A 17,874-nucleotide genomic window follows, 5' to 3' on the forward strand; every position below is an offset into this window, starting at 1 on the left:
TGTACTCTTCGGATGCTGGATCTAATTTACCATCAAGCATTGCGTTTGTGCACTGGTGCTTTTCGAACTTCCCCTGTTTAAAGTTTGTATGTGGATGCTTATGAGCCTCCACTATCCCTCAGGAGAGAATAGTTGTCTCTTTTTTACTACATCAAACAGAATTCTATGAATAGACTTTCGGCTAATAATTCAGATACTCAGCTGAAAAGATTATTTGTAGCTCGGACGAGTAGTGTCCCGAAACTTGACATAAGAATGGAGAATGTAAGCAGTACGATTGACATTAACACAAGCAATATCTCACATGTTGAGGTTAATAGTATTCCACCTTGGTCAACCCCAGCGATAGATGTTGATTTTAGCTTAAAGCAGTTTTCCAAAGAAACCACACCAGACTATCTATAGACAGCACTTTGCAGAAGTTTAACACAGTGACAGGAATTTAATTGCTATATACATTAATGGATTTAAATTGAATAAGTATATTGGCTTAGCTTTTGTTTGCCAAAATGAAATCATGGCAGAACAAATAGCATTAAATTCTTATATCTTTTCTTGTGAAATTGCAGGCTATTTATCTATCTTTAAAGTATATAAATAGGAAAGGTCATTGTTGCTGCGTGATTTACACTGATTCAGTTAGTTCACTTCAGGCTTTGATTTCGTATGAACTTAGTTCTCACTCCATAGTTATTAAAATTCAAAAACTAATTTGTTATCTCACTATGACAGACTTTTTTGTAAAGTTTCGTTGGGTCCCAGGTCACGTGGGTATAAGAGATAATGAAGAAGCTGACACAGCTGCTAAGTTAGCAAGTTCTTCACAGCATACAATGCGTTTTGAAGGAGGTGATTTGAAGCTTGACATTAAAAAACGACTAGCAGAGAGATGGCAAGCAATTTGGAATGCACAAATCCACAATAAACTATACAAGATCAAACCTTTGATAGAAATTTGGACATATAATAGGTAGTATGATAGGAGATCTGAGGTTGTCCTTACTCGTTTGAGAATTGGACACACTCAAGTGACTTATCAATATCTTTTGAAGGGTGATGATGAACCAGTATGTCAGTATTGCAACTGTGCTGTAAGTGTTAAACACATATTTTGCAACTGTGTTGCTTTTGACCAGAGTCGTAGACAGCATTATTGAAATGCAAGCTTTAGAGAGATATTGGGCCAGGGCCAAATCTGCACAATATGGTTGACTTTCTGAAAGTCATTAATATGTATAGAGAAATTTGATTATTTATTTATTGTATTGTTTTATTTACTTTGTGTTGCTTATTTAAATTATTGAATATATTTTTTGTTGTTGTTTATTTATTTACTTATTTATTTATTATAATTTAGATTATATATTTATATTACCATTGGATTTTTAATGGTTAAACTGTTATGTTATGTTTGTGTATAAATATGTTTTTCTATTTATTTTATATGTCATATTGTACTATGTGTCATGGCGTAGTATAGCCTGCATGGCTTTTGTGCCAATAAAAACCAACCAACTTACTATTTCCATATGTCAACAATTAAGTGTTGAGATTTATTTTAGAAACTTTCTTGGAACAAAGGAAGAGATTGTTGATTTTGCGAGGATATTCGATCATCTCTTGTTTACCTGGACATTTAAATACCAGGTGGCGCAAAATGGGTCTTTTTCACATTATAATTATGTGTATAATTAACTCAAGGATCTCGCACTATAAATGCAATAAATTATTAACACTAATCGGCCAATTAATTTGTATCTGCCGTTTTTCTTATTAGTGCATTTTTAGTTACTAATATGTATAAACCTTTATATACATATTGTTGTTTGTTTGTCGTCACTTGTTATTGTTTGTTGTTATGTTATGTAATATACAGAGGCGTACCTGGTATGGGGTAAGTATGGCATGTTTAAATTTAATAATTGATAAAATTGTCAATTATTAAATTTAAAATTCAAAATAAACCAATTCATATCAAACAATCTTGTTAGTGACTCACGCGCTCTGCAAATGAGCGAGAGGAAATGAGTGGTGCATGCAGGCGATGCACTAGCTCATTCGAATTTGACACTTATCACGCAGTTGTTTATTTTGTTCACGTGTGATTTGTGATTCTTATTTAAATTCTCTTGAGTGAGCGAGCATTAAAAAGAATCCTTCACTGTATCAAATTTTTTGCTTCTCAAAATCTTGCATTACAAGATTACAGAGTCACTCACTACATGCAATGGAACCGAATCGAGCAATGTCTCGTTGACTCCTTTAATGCCATCATAAAATGCAGTGGCAACTACGTGAGAATGTTTCCACCTAAGACATTTCATTTGTTTAAATTAAACTGTATTGATATTTAAGTTTTTTTTTATACGCAACTTCAAGATCTAAATATTAATATGCGACGATGAGTGAAAAAGTCAATAAGAACAATAAAGATTGTTTGTATTTTTGGTTGGCAACATGATCAAGCATTTTGAAAGCATAATTAATGAACATTCTGAAATATTTTAAACATAAAAATAAATTAATTTTGTGCAGTATTTTGAAATAGGCTAGATGAAAATGGAAGCCGGCGATGACTTGAATATTAATTCGATCAAATTGTTAAAGAGAAGGCATTTCTTCGTGGGATGGATGATCAGAAGCACCGACGGGCAGCTGTGGAAAAAATGCTTTAAGGCTGATAAACGAATTAAAACATGATTTTCAGTTTACGGTCGAAAGTGAAGGGCCAGCACATCGCCCCACATTTACCGTAAGTGTTAAAATCGATAATAAAGAATTTATGGGCTGAGGTCATTCTAAACAAATGGCAAAACATGCAGTTGCGGAGAATGCATTAGCCGCCTTCAGTTATGTTCATAATTTGACAGATATTCCTAATAAGAATGTCAACTTTAATTAAGTTTGACTTCTCCAAAGCCAAATAGATAAGATGTCCATTGAATATTTTGAGGAAATGGAAAATGTCGTAATGAACGTTGATTCGGAACGGAAAGATCTTGTTGTGCTATTAAAAGAACTTTATCTGGATTTAAAATATAATTTAAAAGAAGAAAAGGAATCGGTTCTTTTGGAGAGGGTCAGGATGAACGTTGAAATTGCTGACATGATATTTGAAAGCTCTGGTCGAAGCAAAAAATTAGCCAAAGTTGCAGCTGCCAGGTTGGCTTTGTACACTTTGTATGGTATCAATCTTTTGAAATATAATATGAATCGGCAACCTTTACCTGAGAAATACATACTCCTTCATTTAGTGGCAAAGAGAATATGCAGTGGTATTTCTGAAACCTTTCGAAAAGTAATGGGTAACTACGCAAAACGAAATGTACTGGCCGGAATTGTCTTGACCTGCGATTCAGAAATGAACGAGATGGAAATTATTGTTGTATGTACTGGCACAAAAGACACTATTGGAAAAGATATAAGTGTGGATGGTACGTCTTTGAACGATTGTCATGCCGAAGTACTCATACGAAGATGTTTGAAAAGTTCTCTCTATTCTCAATTACAATTGATGGTCACTGGACGGGAGAACCATTTGATCATTATCGAATGTGATGGAACGCCTGCTCACTGACTCAAATTCAACATAAAATTTCATTAAATCATTAAAATTTCATCAAAGCAAAGATCACAAAAAGAGGCCAACAGCAGATCACCAAAGGAAGCCATCAAGAAAAGTTACCAAGAACAACTCTCAATACATCAACTAAATAAAGATGGAATACTGCCAAATGTTGAAATAGAAAGACACCTCGCGTTAGTGAATCAAAGTAAAATTTCATTTATACGTTAGTGAACCATCGTGTGGCAATGCAAGAATATGTTTTCCTGAAGAGTTTAGTCTCCAACCTTTACATCGTGGTTCTTATGGAGTTTTGAGGTCGAAAAATGAATTTTTAAAGGAATCTTTTGATATTGAAGGTAATGATGGAATTTAAATGGTAGAAGTAATAAAACGTAACAAACAAGAATTTACCACCCTGTCCTGTTGTGATAAAATCTCCTCGTGGAATGTTATGGGAATTTAAGGCTTGCTGCTTAATCATTTTATAAAACCAGTATATCTGGAAAGTATTATTTTTGGAAGAGATATTTACCCTGGATATATATTCAGAGCTCTGTGGGGTTGTTTCGAGAAATCGTTCAAAATGTTGCCGGAACCTTATTTAAAAAAACCTAAAACATGCTGGGTGAAAGATCCCAAATACTACCAGTTGGCCAATCTTCCAGATTCTGGTGTTAATTGGTCAATCGAATTTAAAACACCAAAAATTATAAATTTAACTATGGGCAAATTAGAAGATGGAAACATTTCCAGATTGAGTAAGGCAGCACTTTTTTTATCGCTTTCACAATTTATGCAACGGAATTCCAGATGTGGCCGATGGACGGTTGAATAAAAAACCTGAGTCGTATTTAGATTAAAAACAATCTTCCCTCAAGTATCAAGTAGCGAAAAAGATTTTGAAAGAAAAAATAAATTAAAAACTCACGCCAATATTTATCTAGTTTCTGGGTACAAATTCACTGAGTTCAGCATTAATAAAGCTTCTTTAGTATTAACACAAGTACTTTCGATGAGTGTATAACCGTAGTCTTCAGGCGAAAAGAACAAGTTTTTATCCAGAAACTAGATTTTGAAAGAAGCATCTCAAAATACAAATTTAGGAGCATGGTTGACCAAACGTTTTTATCAGGACGATTGTCTTGTCATTTTAATGGAACTTCTACCAAATATACAAATATCATATTTCTTCATTTGGTGTTGATTTATCTGTATGAATGTTGTTATTTATCGTTATAACAGTTGTCAATAATTTATAAAAATGCAAATATTACACATTACATTATTTTCTAAAATGTGTTTTGAATTTCTTGTAAATGGCATTGAAGTTAATAGATGCCTGATTAACTTTTATGTAAATCTATATCTAGCCTTATAATTATATACGAAAAGCGAACACATATTTGTAATAATAATGTAGAAATGTTGAATGTGGATGTTTATATAAACCAAAGAAATTCAATCAAAAAGCAATGGCATTTGTTGTTTTAATTTTTCTTCTGCTGAAATTTGTCCTTCAAAATTGAATTTACAAATTATAGTTGTTCGAAGCATTTTACTTGTTGTTATATTATACATAAGTATGTATATTTATGACGTCGATTATGTAATTCACTCGGTATTAATACACATATAATAATTTTCTAAATTACAGTAGAGCATTGATTATCCAAAAAATCATTAAGTGAAATCGACTTCAGAGAATAGGTGTACTAATTCCCGAAATTACAAAGTTGTGTTCGTATCAATTAATGTTGTTGATTTTCTATAGGCTCGATATCGAGCTATCGCGTTATCAACACTAATGTCAGGTTTTATTACAGTGAAACATTAGCATGGCAAGGGGTCTATCATGTCCTGGGTGCAACTTGCAGAGGGGTGCCAAATGGTCTTCAAGACAAGATTTGTTTCTGGAGGGGGGAGGGGGTGTGAATAAAGTGTCGTGCCCTGGGCACCAGTTATGTTTGCTATGCCACTGATAATATATATATATTTATACAAATTACCATTCGCCATGGTGCCATCATAAAACACCAACCAGTTAACCAACCAACATCAATTCTTTATAAATTGCTACATTGTTTTGCAGTTCAGATGTGATTTCTTCCCCCTCCATTTTTGTTTTGTATTTAAGCTCCTCGATTGTTTTAGCTGCAAATGAGCAACTGTTTCGGGCAACAAGCTGCAAGACACAGCCACTCATTCCTTCTCCTATGATGCCATCTATGACATAATCACTGTAAGTGGCCCGCTTCTTTGGACTACTTTCATTATTTCCAAGATTTTTATTCGTTGATTTTTCATTTCCTCTTAATCGCTTAATTCCATCAACTGGCTCAAAGGTTGCTCTTGTTTGGTGCTGTTCAGTTTTCCTTTTGCCTTTCCTTGAATTTAATTTTTCAGAAAAAAAAAGACCAGAAGCATGTTTAGCAAAAAATGATATACCACAAGTGCATTTTGCGTTTTTATTCTTTATTCTTCTTGCGTTTGTGCAAGGTCTTGAAAGACTGTTGGCTCCTGATCCATTTCTAGAAGTGAACTGATCTCCTCCATTTTTCCCTGGAATTCTTCCTGCAAATCACACACTGATGAAAGTGCAAAATCAATGAAGTAGACTTTCTTTTTGTCCTTTTGGTCTAATAAAATGTTCTCTTTCCTAATGTCATTGTGTAAAATCCCCCTTTCATGGATCTGATGCAGAACAGCAAGAATTGCTTTCTTTTGATTTTCCGTTGGATGTCGTGTCCATAGTGGGTCGGTGCTAGTTCATCCATTATCAGAGAGTACCTTGTACAATCTAAATAAGCCTCAAAGTGCAATCGAGGCAAGACCCTGCCTTGCAAGTGTTTCAATGCTTCATAAATTGCTATTTTGTTTTGTAGATCAGATGTGATTTCTTTTTTCTTTGTTTTTGATATGTATTTAAGCTCCTTGATTGTTTTAGCTGCAAATGAGCAATCGTTTTGGTCAACAAGCCGCAAGACACTGCCACTCCTTCCTTCTCCTATGATGCCGTCTATGACCTAATCACCGTAAGTGCCCGCTTCTTTAGACTACTTCCACTATTTCTAGGATTTCTATTCTTGGAGTCTTCATTCCCTTTTAATTGCTTAGTTCTGTTGCCTTTCTTAAACGATGCTTTTGTTTGGCACTGTCCAGCCTTCCTTTTGCCTATCTGTACGGGTGATACATTGGTACTATTGTTCTTGTTCTTCATTTCAACAACGGGAGTTCTGACTGCCAACTCAATAAACTTAAACAGAACATTCCAGAACATCATTTTCACTGTATCTCACAGCTCTCGACACTTTCAATGTAGGACGGCCTTTGTCAGAATGTTCCAGAATGGCAAAGTACATATGGCAGTATGTGGTCAATATCCCAAAAGCTTTCCGATTGTTCAAAGACAACATATATGCCATAAGTTGCTTTATAGCACCTTTGAAATTACAAGTGTCATCAGCCATGGCTGTCTTCGGAATGTAGCTTAGTACGCAGGCAGGATTTTTGATGCGGTCACTTGGATCAGCACAGGTTTTTAGTGCTTGCTTTACTGCTTTTGCACTCGACTTGTTGTAATCCAAATCCATGAAGTAGTCCCACGGCTTACACTCCATTATGAGACAGATTTCTCCTTCAGAATTGAGCAGACAGAAATCAGCCTGGAAACCTTGTGTGCTGGATGTACACATTTCATTCTGTATCTCGAAGGTGGTGGTGTTAGCATTGAAGATAGTTTTCAAAGGTTGTAAAATGTTATTTGAAACAGCCTCTCCCCTTCGATGTAGGTTCCTGTCCGTGGTGAGCGGACCTCCCAGAGATTGTTTAGTAACTTCTTTTTACCATTTCTGGGATGTGAATGCCCACCCACGTGTTTGTTGTGCGTGGTGTCCTGTATGCCGGAAAGGGGGATCCTGGTAGTTGAGGGGCAACATAACGTCCCCAACACACTGCTTTGGCCCTTGCTTCGGATAAACGGGAGGCTCAAATCAGGCTCTGTTTGAGTCAATCGGCTGGTCGTTGAGTCATTCTTGACCTTGGCCTGGAGTCAACTGATTGATGCAGATCAGGTAGACACGTCAGACAAGATGTGCTCTTCTTGACTGCATTGTGAGGGTATAGCTTGTTGGAAACCCTGGTGCGACAGTCTATGGGAGTCTCCCATGTGACGGCATCGCCTTGTTGGACCCCATGGTGGGTGGGGTCACTAGGAGCTGAATACTTATTCTTAAATATGGATTCATTAAAACAAAAAAAATCATGTACCAATGCACCACCACCACCAAAGGAGGACAGTTCCTCCAACCAACCAGCCTGTCTCATCGTGCATGCTATGGGAGAAACAATGCTTTCTGAACGTTCTCCCTTTTTGATTCAGAAACTTTTTGAATCGACCATTGGGCATCTTAAAAAAATCCAAAAGTTGAGATCAGGAGACCTGCTCGTGGAGGCAGCCTTTTCTCATCAGTCTGAAAAGCTTATGAAAACGAAATCTTTAGGAGACATACCAGTCACTATCACACCACGCACAAGTTTGAACTCATCACGTGGTGTGATATCTGAGATCGATTTGTTGTCTGAGGAGGAATCAGATATTCAGATCGGTCTTTCAGACCAAGGTGTCACTGCTGTTCGACGAATTTCGATTCGTCGAGACGGCAAGTTGATACCAACTAAACACCTTATTCTCACCTTTGGAAAGTTGTCAGAGCCATCTTTTGTTACAGCAGGATATTTGTGCTGTTCAGTTTGCTCATATATTTCAAACTTACTGCGTTGCTTTAAATGCCAACGGTTTGGACATTCCCAAACATCTTGCCGAGGTAAAAGCTTATGTACACAGTGTGGAATTGAAGGCCACCAGAGTACTGAGTGCACCAGTACTCCATGCTGTGTAAACTGCAACGATGCCCATCTTGCCTACTCTCGGAAATGCTGTGCATGGCAGAGAGAGAGAGATTCAGCGAGTGAAAACTGTAAATAATGTATCCTATTCAGAGGTTCGACGCATGGTCAACTCAAGCGCTTCTTTGAAACAGAAGAGTTTTGCGGCTGCATTGAAGTGTACAAAGACAATTGGGGTTCAAACAACCCCAATTGTCTTTGTACACTTCAATGTACAAAGTATTTCTGTTTCCCCAAAGGAATCTCTTACTCACCATGCGAAATGTTTAGTACTCCCATCACAAGAAACAGCAGAAAAGGAGAGTACAAAAGCAAAAACACCCCTACCTAAACCAGGGGTAATAACAAGAAACTTGCTCCAAAAAAGCAAGCAAGAACTTGCTAAACAAACAGAGAGATAAAGCTGCTCTCTCTAAATCTAAAAAATCAGAGGCACGTACTATGAGTGAGTTCTCTGACTTCTCTGAAGAAGAGACTCACAAGGAGGTTACAAAACTAATGTCACCTCTGAAAGAGAAACCCCCTATTAATTCTTAACTGGTTTTGTAAATTTTACAATCATAACTGGTATCATGGGGCTGCGCAGCCCCCAAGCAAAATTTGCCTTTAGAGAGCAAGTTTATCAATGTGACAGTTTAAAAGTGCATAAATGCTAAATGGAACCCTTCTTTAGTATAATCAACTTTTATTTATTTATATAATTTTCTTTACTTAATTATTACAAGAAATCACAAAATTGTTACAACTTTTGGTGTATGCTTTTTTTAACAATACAAAAATCTACGTTATTGTAAGTTTTTACCAAAGATATTTTGTTTTCTTATTCTTAAGAAACTAATCTTATAAAAAAGTATCTCTTATAGCCTGTATCTATCATTTGTTAAAAAACCACAGGTAATATAATCACTTCTATTATTAACACTCAGGATCATTTTAACGCAATTACGTAGTTCAGTCTTGACAGTTATCACATAGTATTTTTGTAGTACTATGCACTTTGCAAATAAATTTCAAACAACTGTTGCACTTAGTAGCATATTTACCATTTTTTTTTCCAGCACAAAATGACAACATACTTTTTTCAGGAGATTTCGGCTTGATCTAGCAATTTGTATAATATTATCACCTATTAGCAGTTCAAATGATTCTTTGGTAGTCATTTTGAATTTTTGATGAAAGATTGAGATATCTTTGCAAAATAATTGTAAAAATAAAAAAAATATAAAAACACATTTCCACAAAAAACCAATGTAACTGGTATCGTGGGGGCTGCGCGGCCCCCAGTAGGTACGTAGCTCCATCCTTGTAAGTGCTACAGGGCAGAACATTTGGCACTCGCTAAGAGTCACGACGTAATGAGATTACATAAAATGGCAGCTGCGCACGATATTTAGATTTTTAGAAAATTGTAAAAATATGACGCGTGGGGGCTGCACGGACCCCATAAAACCAGTTAAGGGTTAAATTAAAGAGGGATACCCTCGCAAAGAATGCTGCCTTAAACACGCAATGGATTATAAAATAATTCAATGGAACTGTCATGGTTTCTGCAACAACTTCTCTGACATTAAACACTTGACGTCATCTACCTTATCTCTGTGTGGCACTCCAGGAGACTCATTTGAAACCTGGAGAAAGCATTACTTTAATAGGATTCAATCTTTACCGGAAGGGGATGATAGCCACAACCGTGCCAGTGGAGGTGTGGCTATTGTAGTTTCAAATCACATCCCATCCTTGCCGGTACAAATCACCACTGACTTGCAAGCTGTGGCAGTCAGAATTTCTATTGGAGTAACTGTCACAGTTTGTTCTATATACTTGCCACCAGATGTCAGAGTCAATGAGGATGAATTGGATGCTTTGGTTGAACAGCTGTCTACTCCATTCCTTTTACTGGATGATTTTAATGGCCATAATCCAATGTGGGGCAGTCCAGACATCAACCGGCGAGGCAGAGCCATTGAGAGATTTATAAGTAATCATCAACTGTATCTATTTAATACTGGAGAAGTGACATACTTCCATGCCCCATCAAGAACGTTCACTGCCATTGATCTATCATTAGCAACTCCGAATCTGTTTTCAGCATTTACATGGGAGGTTGGATCTAATCCACTCTCTAGTGACCACTTCCCAATATTTCTAAAATATCGAGGCAGAGAAAGCTGTGAAACAGCCCGTCCACCACGCTGGAAACTGGAAACGGCAGATTGGCCTGCATTCTCCTCTTTGGCTAACATCACTGAGGAAATGGTCAATACTGCTGATATCAATGATGCAGTTGAAGTTGTCACTTCTAGTATTATACAGGCAGCTGAAAAAACAATGGGGAAAACATCAACCAGATATCCAAAGCATCCGAAACCATGGTGGAACCAGAATTGCGAGGCAGCATTTAAAGCACAAAAGAAAGCATGGGGGATTTTCAGAAGATACCCACTGCTAGTAATTTCACTGCTTTTAAGAAAGCAAAGGCAAATGCCAGAAGAGTTAGAAAGCAAAGTGAAAGGGATTTTTGGAGGAAGTATGTTTCTAGCATAACATCATCCACTAGCTCAAAAGTAGTCTGGGACAAAATCCATAAAATCAATGGGAAATATGCTTCTCACTCTCAGTCCATTCAGGAAAATAATGGCACAATAATCAGCGATATACAGGGTATTGCTGATACATTGGGTGATACATTTTCTACTTTATTCAGCAATATTATGTATTCAAGAGATTTTTAGACTTATAAAGCCCAAATTGAAAAACAATATTTAAACTTTTATTCCTCATATAATGAGGAATATAATGTACCATTCACCAGCATAGAACTACATACAGCAATCTGTCGCTCAGGGGAATAGTGCTGTAGGCCCAGATAAAATCCACTACAGCATGATTAAAAATCTGTCTGGCAATTCCCTCAGTAATCTTCTGCATCTGTTTAATAGAATATGGACAGAACATACTTTTCCCGACTCTTGGAGACTATCAATCATTATTTCCATACCCAAATCAGGTAAAGAACGCATGAATTCCTGTAATTACAGACCAATATCTCTGACGAGTTGTCTCTGTAAACTTTTTGAGAGAATGGTAAACAGATGTTTAATTTATCTCTTAGAGACAAAGGAATACTTTTCACCACATCAGAGTGGTTTTTATAGGAACAGAAGTACCACTGATAACTTAGTAAACCTTGAAACATGTATACGCGAAGCGTTTGTTAGACGACAGCACTTAGTGTCTGTGTTTTTCGATATAGCGAAGGCCTATGATCGCTGTTGGTGATACGGGATACTCCGTGATATGTACGAATTAGGGTTGCGGGGTAATTTGCCAATTTTTATAAAAAACTTCTTAGAGAATCGAAGATTCCAAGTTAGGATGGGCAACACTTTATCTAGGCCTTTCATTTAAGAAGAAGGTGTCTCTCAAGGTTCTATTTTGAGTGTGACTCTGTTCCTAATTAAAATCAACAGCATAGCTAACTGTCTTCCAGTGTAAAACACTCTTTATATGTTGATGACTTTTAGATCTCCTGCCAGTCTAGCAACATGAGTTTTATCGAGAGACAACTGCAAACCTTTTTAAATAGCATAGACGATTGGTCCAAGACCAATGGTTTTAGTTTCAATGTAGAGAAGACCTTGTGCATTCACTTTTGCCGAAGGCGTGGTTTGCACCTGGATCCTGAAATATATTTAAATGGAGTTAAAATTCCAATTGTTAATGAGACTAAGTTTTTGGGTGTTTGTTTTGACAAAAAACTGACATTCTTGCCACACTTGCGCAACCTGAAGAGTAGATGTTTAAAATCTCTAAACCTTTTAAAGGTATTATGCTGCTCATCCTGGGGAGCAGACAAAGTTTCTATGCTCAGGATTTATAGGGCCCTTGTCCGCTCTAAGCTGGACTACGGATGCATTGTTTATGGCTCTGCGCGAGAATCTACTCTTCGGATGCTGGATCCAATCCATCATCAAGCACTGCGTTTGTGCACTGGTGCATTCCGAACTTCCCCTGTCCAAAGTTTGTATGTGGATGCTTATGAGCCTCCACTGTCTCTTAGGAGAGAACAGTTGTCTCTATTTTACTATATAAAGCAGAAATCTAACTCTAAACCTTCAGTCGATTATAGAGTATTAGATACTCAGCTGAAAAGGTTATTTGAAACTCGCCCTAGTTGTGTCCCTACATTCCCCATAAGAACGGAGAATGTGAGTAGCACGATTGACCTTAACACAAGCAACATTTCACAGCTAGAGGTCTGTAGTATATCTCCTTGGTCAACTCCTGTGATAAATGTTGACCTTAGCTTAAAGCAGTTTCCTAAGGAATCCACACCAGACTACGTCTATAGACAGCACTTTGCAGAAATTCAACATTGTGACAGGAATTTAATTCCTATTTATACAGATGGATCTAAATCTGATGATTACGTTGGCTCAGCTTTCGTCTGCCAGGATGAAATTGTGGCAGAACAAATTGCATCAAATTCTTCTATCTTTTCTGCAGAGTTGCATGCTATTTATTTAGCTCTAAAGTATATAAATAGGAAAGGTCATCGTTGCTGTGTTATATACACTGACTCAGTTAGTGCACTTCAGGCTTTGATCTCGTGTGAACCTAGTTCCCACTCCATAGTGATTAAAATTCATAAACTGTTTTGCCATCTTATTGCAAGTAATTTCTTTGTAAAATTTTGTTGGGTCCCAGGCCATGTAGGTATAAAAGGAAATGAAGAAGCGGACGCAGCTGCAAAGGCAGCTAGTCCTTCACAGCATATAATGCCTATTGAAGGAGGTGATTTGAAGCTAGTTGTTAAAAAACGACTAGCAGAGCGATGGCAAAACATGTGGAATGCACAAATCCACAATAAACTACACGAGATCAAGCCGAATATAGAAAATTGGACACGTAATAAACAGTATGACAGGAGATCTGAAGTAATTCTTACTCGTTTGAGAATTGGGCATACTCGGTTGACTCATCTGTACCTTTTGAAGGGTGAAGATCAGCCATTATGCCAATATTGTAACTGTACTGTAAGTGTTAAACACATACTTTACAACTGCATTGCCTCTGAGAGGATACGTAGACAGCATTTTGGAAATGCAAGTTTTAAAGAGATTTTGGGCCAGAGGCCAAATCTTGATAAGATACTGAACTTTTTGAAAGTCGTAAATATTTATAAAGAAATTTAATTAATTATTTATATATTTATTTATTTATTTATTATATGCTTATATCTATTTTGTTGTTTTGTTTGTTTGTTTCTATTTACGTTTTTGTGTCATATTTATATTTTGTGTTATATATATTTAGTTTTGTTATATTTTACCTTTTGTCATGGCGCATCATGGCCTAAAGGGCCTTTGCGCCAAAAAACCTTAACCAACCAACCAACCCAAGATAGGACTACCCATCGGTATTTTTTTTTTTTTTGGATGTATGTTTGACCATTAAAGTAGAAATATTATATGAATCAGCTCTAATATTTGGGAATGGAATCTCTGGACCTCAGGTGTGGTGGTGAGAAAAAAATCTTAGTGCACAAAAACATGGTTCCAAACGAATGGAAGAGAACATCGATACGAATACAGTAAGATATTCGTTCCCATTAAGATTTATATTATGGAGTTTGGCGAGTAGTGCATTTGAATCAGAGACAGTAAAGCTGTATGCATTAAGGCGGTTTTTTAACAATTGATGGATATGTTTCTCTAACAAGAACGTAGGAGATCTGGATTTATCAATGACTGGTTTTAATTTTTGCCCGAGTTTATGCGTTTTGGCAAAAGCAAATAGGCGTGGGTGTCAGGGGAGCTAACTATTCAATGTTGAATGACTAAGATTGCGGCAAGGTTAGTGTGAGTGAACCTACTGACACGACTTAATAACTTTGTTGTGTAGGAGGTCTCAGTGGGTTGACATTGAGTTTCAATTATATACTGGTGTAATCTATTGACATAGGTTTCCCATTTCATGACGACTATTGCTTTGCTCTTATCCGATTTGACGATTGTGATGACATTAGACTGGAGCCACTTCTGTCTGAGTCTGACATAATTCCAGAACTTATTCACATCGGGTTCAGGCTTATAATTCTCAATTGTTATCAGCGGCTTCCATCGAATATAGTCCTTGCGGGCGTCTGTATACTTATTATTTCCTTTAGATAGTAACTTTTCCATGTTCGGAATGAACGGATTCGGTGCAGTTGTTTGAGGCACGAACATAGGATTAAATTCGAATGTCTTTAAGAAGTAATGTGGAGGAGAGATGTTGTCCCAACATGTAATAACGTTGATGAACCTAGGTTTTGGATGTCGTTTCTGTACTTTGAGTACCCATTTCAGCTTCCTTTTATATTTATGCTGCAAGTTACGCTTGACATTTGTTTCTAGATCTATGAGTCTGGAATTCACATGTTTCAGGATTGTAAAATTTTGTCTATATAAGTTCTCCTTAAGATCGATGAGTTGTTTCAATTTACTGTACAACAGGCGTCTGGTGCTTTGAATAGCCTTTTTGAGGCACAGAAATCGTACTCTGGGTATAAGAGCTTCACATCTGTACGGTAGTTTAATGCAAAAGATGGACATCGGGAATGCCCCGTTGTTGCGACGGTTAATTAGGAATATCAGCTTTTCTCTTATCCTGGTTAGGGACAACGGTTTTTCTGTATAGCTTGGCCGGCGTCACCATGAGTAAATCAGACATAAAAACTGACACAGAAACTGGTAATATATACTAAAAAAACCACTTCACATATAACCGATAATTCCAGCAAATGAACAAATAAAAAATTTTAATGTTCAAACGTTTTCAGCCGTCTTTCAGAGGCCCTCGTCAGGAAAAATCACATAGAACAGAAAAACAGCTATCTAACAGTTTTCGAACATAGCTGTGTTCCAATTTTTTAACAACTCGCTTGGTTATACATTGTCAATATAATGAGTTTTGCTAATTTTCTGATTAACATAGTTCATTACGAAAGAAAAAACTAATTATTAAATTATATTTAATATTACTTTTATTTGAAAATTACGAGTGTGAATAAGTTACATTAGATAAGCGCTTATAATGTTTTAGAGTCACTGTAAATAAGTTAGCCAATGATTTTTTTTTTGTAATACAAAACATATATAATACAAATCCATATATAAACACCTGTCATTTTGATGAGCTGTTTCCCCTCGATGTGGGTTCCTGTCCGTGGTGAGGGGACCTCCCAGAGATGGTTTAGAAACTCCTCTTTACCATCCCTGGGATCTGAACGCCCACCCACGTGTTTGCCGTGCGTGGTGTCCTGTATGCCGGAAAGGGGGATCCTGGTAGTTGAGGGGCAACACATCGTCCCCAACACACTACTTTGGCCCCTGCTTCGGATAAACGGGAGGCTCAAATCAGGTTCTGTTTGAGTCAATCGGCTGGTCGTTGAGTCATTCTTGACCTCGGCTTGGAGTCAACTGATCGATGCAGATCGGGTGGACACGTCAGACAAGATGTGCTCTTCTTGACTGCATTGTGAGGGTATAGCTCCTTGGAAACCCTGGTGTGACGGTCTATGGGAGTCTCCCATGTGATGGCATCCCCTTGTTGGGCCCCGTGGTGGGTGGGGTCACTAGGAGCTGAATAATTATTTCTAAATATGGATTCATTAAAGAACAAACAAACAAGTACTAATGCTTCATCAAAGGAGGTTAGTTCCAACCAAGCATCATATCTCATCGTGCATGCCACAGGAGAAACTCCTTTATCTAAACGTTCCCCGTTTTTGATTCAGAAACTTTTCTAATCTACCATTGGGCATCTTAAAAAAATCCAAAAGTTAAGGTCAGGAGATCTGCTAGTAGAAGCAGTCTCTTCTCAACAGTCAGAAAAACTGTTAAAAATGAAATCTCTAGGAGACATACAAGTCACCATTGCACCACACACAAGTTTGAACTCATCACGTGGTGTGATATCTGAAATCGATTTGATGTCTGAGGATGAATCCGATATTCAGATCGGCCTCTCAGACCAAGGTGTCACATCACATTGGCTGTCCGACGAATTTCAATCTGTCGAGATGGCAAGTTGATACCAACTAAACACCTTATCCTCACCTTTGGAAAATTGTCATTGCCATCTTTTGTTACGGCAGGCTATTTGCGCTGTTCAGTTTGCCCATATATTCCAAACCCGCTGCGTTGCTTTAAATGCCAGCGGTTTGGACACTCACAAACATCCTGCCGAGGTAAAAGCCTATGTGCACAGTGTGGAAGTGAAGGACACCAGAGTACTGAGTGCACCAGTACTCCACGCTGTGTAAACTGCAACGATGCCCATCCTGCCTACTCTCGGAAATGCTCTGCATGGCAGAGAGAGAAAGTGATTCAGCGGGTTAAAACTGTAAACAATCTATCTTATCCAGAGGCTCGACGCATGGTTAATCCAAGTGCTCCTTTAAAACAGAACACTTTTGCAGCTGCTTTGAAGTCTACAAAGGCAATTGGGGTTTAAACAGATATTTCTGTTCTCCCAAATGAATCTCTCACACGCCATGCGAAATGTTAACTTACACCATCTACCCAAACACCAGAAAAGGAAAATATAAAACTGAAAACACCCCTACCTAAAACGGGTAATAACAAGAAACCTGGGTTCCAAAAAGGCAAGTAATAACCCGTTAAACAAACAGAGAGTGAAAGCTGCTCTCTTTAAACCTAAAAAATCAGAGGCTCAATCTATGAGTGAGTTCTCTGACTTCTCTGAAGAAGAGACCCACAAGGAGGTTACAAAACCAATGTCACCTCCAAAAGAGAAACTCCCTATTAAATTAAAGAGGGATACCCATGCAAAGAATGCTGCTTCAAACACATAATGGATTATAAAATAATTTAATGGAACTGTCGTGGTTTCCGCAACAACTTCTCTGACATTAAACACTTGACACCATCTACCTCATCTGTCTGTGTGGCACTCCAGGAGACTCATCTAAAACCTGGAGAAAATATTTCTATAAAAGGATTCGGTCTTTATTGCAAGAATGATGATAGCCACAACTGTGCCAGTGGAAGGTGTGGCTATTGTAGTTTCAAATCACATCCCATCCTTGCCGGTACAAATCACCACTAATTTGCAAGCCGTGGCAGCTAGAATATCTATTGGAGTAACTGTCACAGTTTGTTCTATATACTTGCCACCAGATGTCAGAGTGAATGAGAATGAATTGGATACTTTGGTTGAACAGCTACCAACACCATTTCTTTTACTGGGTGACTTCAATGGTCACAATCCTATGTGGGGCAGTCCTGACATCAATCGTCGAGGCAGAGCCATCGAGAGATTTATAGGTAATCACCAACTGTACCTATTTAATACTGGAGAAGTGACATACTTCCATGCCCCATCAAGAACGTTCA

The 17,874-nt window shown here is 37.5% G+C and overlaps 2 pseudogenes; both read left to right on the forward strand.

The window, feature by feature from the left end:
• Positions 1 to 725: 725 nt before the first annotated feature.
• LOC111635106 lies at positions 726 to 9,244 on the forward strand (annotated as a pseudogene).
• Positions 9,245 to 16,089: 6,845 nt separating this feature from the next.
• Positions 16,090 to 16,990, forward strand: LOC111635115 (annotated as a pseudogene).
• Positions 16,991 to 17,874: the final 884 nt, after the last annotated feature.

Source organism: Centruroides sculpturatus, unplaced genomic scaffold (genome assembly GCF_000671375.1).
Source record: "Centruroides sculpturatus isolate CEXI.00-Female unplaced genomic scaffold, Cexi_2.0 scaffold947, whole genome shotgun sequence".
NCBI lineage: Eukaryota > Metazoa > Arthropoda > Arachnida > Scorpiones > Buthidae > Centruroides > Centruroides sculpturatus.